Source organism: Ruditapes philippinarum, unplaced genomic scaffold (assembly GCF_026571515.1).
Source record: "Ruditapes philippinarum isolate M1 unplaced genomic scaffold, ASM2657151v2 ctg2204_1_1_1_1, whole genome shotgun sequence".
Lineage (NCBI taxonomy): Eukaryota > Metazoa > Mollusca > Bivalvia > Venerida > Veneridae > Ruditapes > Ruditapes philippinarum.
In genome coordinates this window covers 296,003-301,111 of record NW_026860548.1, presented here as the reverse complement: position 1 = coordinate 301,111, position 5,109 = coordinate 296,003, and positions in this window count along the sequence as shown.

Genomic DNA, 5,109 nt, shown 5'->3' with positions numbered 1-5,109 from the left:
TTTTCTTCAAAATAATGTGTAAGGCCATGATTTAACCCTTTCCCTCATGAGCATATTGTGAAAAATGACCGCCCCCCTTCAAACCCCCCAAACAGACATCCCTAGCCCCAAGTTAAATATTTTTTGTGATCCCCAAATCAAAAAAAGATTTCTGAAAATCCCCTTTTCTCAAAAAACCCAAGGGGTTTTTATTAACCAAACTTTTAATACTTGAAAGGAATGACCCTTTTGTTGTCTCCTATAAATTTTTAAAATTCCCTTCTGGTTTTTTGCAAAAAACGAAAAAAAAAAAAAATTTTCACAAAAGCCAAAAAGGGGGTTTCAAAAAAAATATGGACTGGGGTGTTTCCCAGTAGCCCTATTTTTTAAGAACTTCCCTGAAAAGAACTGGGGGAATATTTTTTTTAAGTATTATTTTTTTACGACCCCAAGTTAAAAATTTAACACAATGTTTTTTGTTAAAATTTTTAAAATTTTGTTTTTCAGTTTTAAATAATAAAGCCCCCTAACCATTGGGAAAGGGTTTAAATATTAACTAAAACATTTATAAAAAGGCCAAAAAAATTTTTCAAGGCTTTTAAATGTGAATTTTTTTAAAAGGGTGATTGCATACTCGTTTAAAAATAAAGTGAAAATTTACAAATTGATTAAAAGGGAAATGTAATTTAAAAAATTGTTTAAAAAGAAGTGAAATTTTTTACAAATCAAATTTCATTTTCTATTTTTAAAAGCAAATTTTATACTTGTTCGGGGAATTTTTAAATTTTTCACGGCTTAGACAAAATAACCATCCCCTTAATGGAATTATATTTGTTTTAAAGACAAGCTTGCACTGGTCTAGTTGTTACAATACGAGTTAAAGTGTATAAAGCTATATTTCTGCTTCAAAAATTATTGTTTGAATTTCAAAAAAGAATACTTCCAAAGTGCTTGTATGATAAACATGGTATATAATCACCTTCAAAGGCAATGAAACATGCACTGGATCATTACCAAACAGATAAAACCCTTCTTAAAATAGCAAATAATATTTTGTTCCAGAACATTTTATTCTGTTTACGTACAATAATCATGTGTGACATTCTATGTTACAACTTTTTAGGGAATCAACCATATGGAACCAATATACTTTTACTGTTGATAATTAATATTTCATAATATGAGCATTCCTTAAGAATTCAATAATGGGTGCATACTGCTTTTTTGATCACCTGTCACAAAGTGACATGCGTTTTTTTGTGCGTCATCCGTCTGTCCATCAATCGTCCGGCCGTCGTCCCTCCGTAAACTTACACTTTAAAAGACATCTCTTCATAAACCACTATATACTTGTGATAAGAACCCTCTAAAAAGCCTATCACCGTGTATTGTGTGAGCATTACTGTATTCCCTGAGGTTATCACCGTGGGTTAACTCTAGGTTAAGAACCCTTTTAAAAGTCTATCACCGTGGGTCAAGTGGACTAAACTGTAGTCCATATTATTAAAGCTGTCTCCATTGATAGACTTGTGATAAAACCCTCTATAGGTCTATCACTGTGGGTTGTGTGAGCTTTCCTGCACACACTGAGGTCTCACCGTGGGTTAACTTGCGATTAGAACCCTCTAAAAGGTCTGTCATCGTGGGTTGTGTGAGCTTTACTGCATTCCCTGAAGTTATCACCGTGGGTTAACTTGCAAATGAACCCTAAAAGAGGCCTATCACCGTGGGATGTGTGGGCTTTACGGTGTTCCTTGAGGCTCACCGCGGGTAAACTTTAGATAGGAACCGATTAAATGGTGCATCAGCGTGGTTTGTACGGGCCTTTACATCTATTCTCAGAGGCTATTGGCGTGTGTTATCATGCGAAGAGAACCATCGAGTGGATTTGTGAGCTGTACCGTATTCACTGAAGCTATGACCGTAGGCGCCCATTTAAAAAGCCTTATCAACGTGGGCTGTGTGAGCTTTACTGCATTTCCTGAAGGTATCACCGTGGGTTAACTTGGGATTGGAACCCTTTAAAAGGCTAATCATTTTGGGTTGTGTGATCTTTACTGCATTCCCCGAGGCTGTCACCGTGGATTAATTTGCGATAAGAACCATCTAAAAGGCTTATTACCGTTGTTTGTGTGAGCTTTACTGCATTCCCTCAGGGTATCACCGTGGGTTAATTTGCGAACAGACCCCTCTGAAAGGTCTATCACCGTGGATTTTGTGAGCATTACTGTATTCCCCGAGGGTGAACTTTGCCAAGAGCTCTATAAAAGGCTTATCACTGTTGATTGTGTAAGCTTTACTGCATTCCCTGGGTTAATTTGCGATAAGAACCCTCTAAAAGGTCTATCACCGTGGGTTGTGTGAGCTTTACTATATTCTCTGAGTCTATCATCGTGGGTTAACTTTCGCTAAGAGCCCTCTTAAAGGTCTATCACCGTGGATTGTGTGAGCTTTACTGTATTCACTGAGGCTATCAACGTTGGTAACTTTCGCTAAGAGCCCTCTAAAAGGCCTATCACCGTGGATTGTGTGATCTTTATTGCATTGTGTTTTACTGGATTCCCTGTGTCTATCACCGTGGGTTAACATGAGATAAGAACCCCTTTAAAGGCATATCACCGTGGGTTGTGTGAGCTTTACTTTAATTGTCCCCCGCCTTTTCGAAGAAAAAAGGGGGATATAGTAATAGGCTCCGTCCGTCTGTCCGGGCGAACATCCAATGGTCTATGAGCTTCATTCTGTCCATAATTTTAGTTAAAAAAAGAAGGAAATCCCATAAACCGACTGGTTTATGTGGTAATTTTACTGGTTTATGGGGAAAATGACACATAAAGATCAAAGAAAAAGCACATAAATCCTAAATGTTGGCACGTCCGTCCGTCCGTTACACTTTCGTCATTTATCAAAGAAATCTGAAATAACTTGGCACAAATGTTTGTTATAATAAGACGATGTGTCATGCGCAACAATCAGACCCCTACCTCCAGGGTCAAGGTCGCACTTGCTCATTCAAGGTCAACATTGTCTATTTGATGGTATATGTCGTGTCCGGTCCATAACTTTCTAATCTGTGAAGGGATTTTGTTAATACTTGCCACAATTGTTCACAATAATGAGACGATGTGTAACGCGCAACAAACGGTCACCTACCTCCAAGGTCAAGGTCACAGATAGAGGTAAAAAATTTACATAGTCTGTTGTAGGGTATATTTTGTGTTCAGTCCATAACTTTTGCATAGATCAAGAGATTTTAAAAATACTTTGCACAAATAATCACAATAATAAGATGATATGTCAGGCGCAAAACATGGGTCCCTACCTCCAAGGTCACACTTAGAGGTCAAAGATTGACATAGTCTGTTATAGGGTATATTTTGTGTGTCCAATCTATAAGTTCTTCATAGTTCAAGGGATTTTGAAAATACTTGGCACAAATAGTAATATTAATAAGATGATATGTCATGCACAACACCTGCACACCTAACTCCAAGGTCAAGGTCACACTTAGAGGTCAAAGGTTAACATGATAGATTTTTAAATTCCGTGTTTCAATTTACTGGTATTTCTTTAATAAATTTATTGTTGCATTTTCAGATCTGGCATTGATCATAATTTTGGACTGAAAGTCCTGATATCCATACCTCAATCTTTTAAAATAGCACAATTTAATGCTTCATATAAAACTTCCCCGAGGCGGGGGACGTTGGTAACTCTGTTACAAATTCTTGTCGTTAAAGCTATCACCGTACGTTAAATTGCGATCAGAACCCTCTAAAAGGCTTATCACCGTGCATGGGTAGTGTGAGCTTTATTGCATTTCTTGAAGCTATCATCGTGGGTAAATTTGCGGTAAGAACCCTTTAAAAGGCCTATCACCGTGGGTTGAGTGAGCTTTACTATTTTCACTTAGGCTAGAAACGTGGGTTAACTTTCGTTAAGAGCCCTCTAAAAGGCCTATCACCGTGGGTTGCGTGCGCTTTGCTGTATTCACTGAGGCTATCAACGTGGGTTAACTTTCGCTAAGAGCCCTCTAAAAGGCTTTATTGCATTGTGTTTTACTGCATTCCCCGAGGTTATCACCGTGACTTTACTTTAGTTAAGAACCCGTGGTTTGTGTGAGCCTGGGGCTATCACCGTGGGTTATGTGAGCTTTACTGCATGCCCTGAAACTATCACCGTGGGTTAACATGCGATTAAACATTCTAAAAGGCCTATCACCGCAGGTTGTATGACTTTTACTGAATGTTCTGGGTTAATTTGTGATTAGAACTCTCTAGGCATATAACTGTAGGTTATGTGAGCTTTATTGCATTGCGTTAAGCTATCACCGTGGGTTCACATATATATATAGAACCCTCTAAAAGCCTATCACCGTTGGCTGTGTGAGCTTTCACCGTGGTTTATCTTTTTATACGAACCCTCTATATTGCCTATACTTATGGTATATTTAAATCTAGTTTAGCCTTTAAATTCAGGTCAACCAAGGGATTTTTGTAGCTCACCTGAGCACAAAGTCCTTTCGCAAAGTGCTCAGAGATGAGCTTTTGTGAGGCAGCATGTCCATCTTTATTTTCAATTTCTGTTAACAACATCTATCGGTATATCACATATTGGATGTTGGTCAAACTTCACAGGGATGACGCTTGGCTGGCCCTCTACACCAATCATATGCAAATGAAATTTACAGGAGCAGAAAACTACAATGCCTAAGGCTTATATATTTGACATGTAGCTTCACATTGTGGCCCTCTTCGAAAGTTATGTCCCTAGGGTAAAATTAGCCCGCTCCGGGGCTCACTTAATTTATATAGACTTACAAAGGAAAATGCATTTAATTCTTCTTTCCAAGGATATGTTTTTAAGATATGTTTACAATACCATGTCTATGTAACTGGTCCACCAACTTATAATGCAAGTCAATGGCCATCTTTATATGCTTAAAATTTTTAAATGGACATGTATAGTTCCAAACATAGAAGCTGGACAGGTACTTTAAATGAATTCAGCAGGTTACGGGCTAATTTAATGTTATTATGTTACAGTAGGACCGATTTTAATTTGTAAGTTATAACATGTAAGATTATAATCTTTATGCTTAGATATTGTTCACATATGTCTAAATGCCATTGA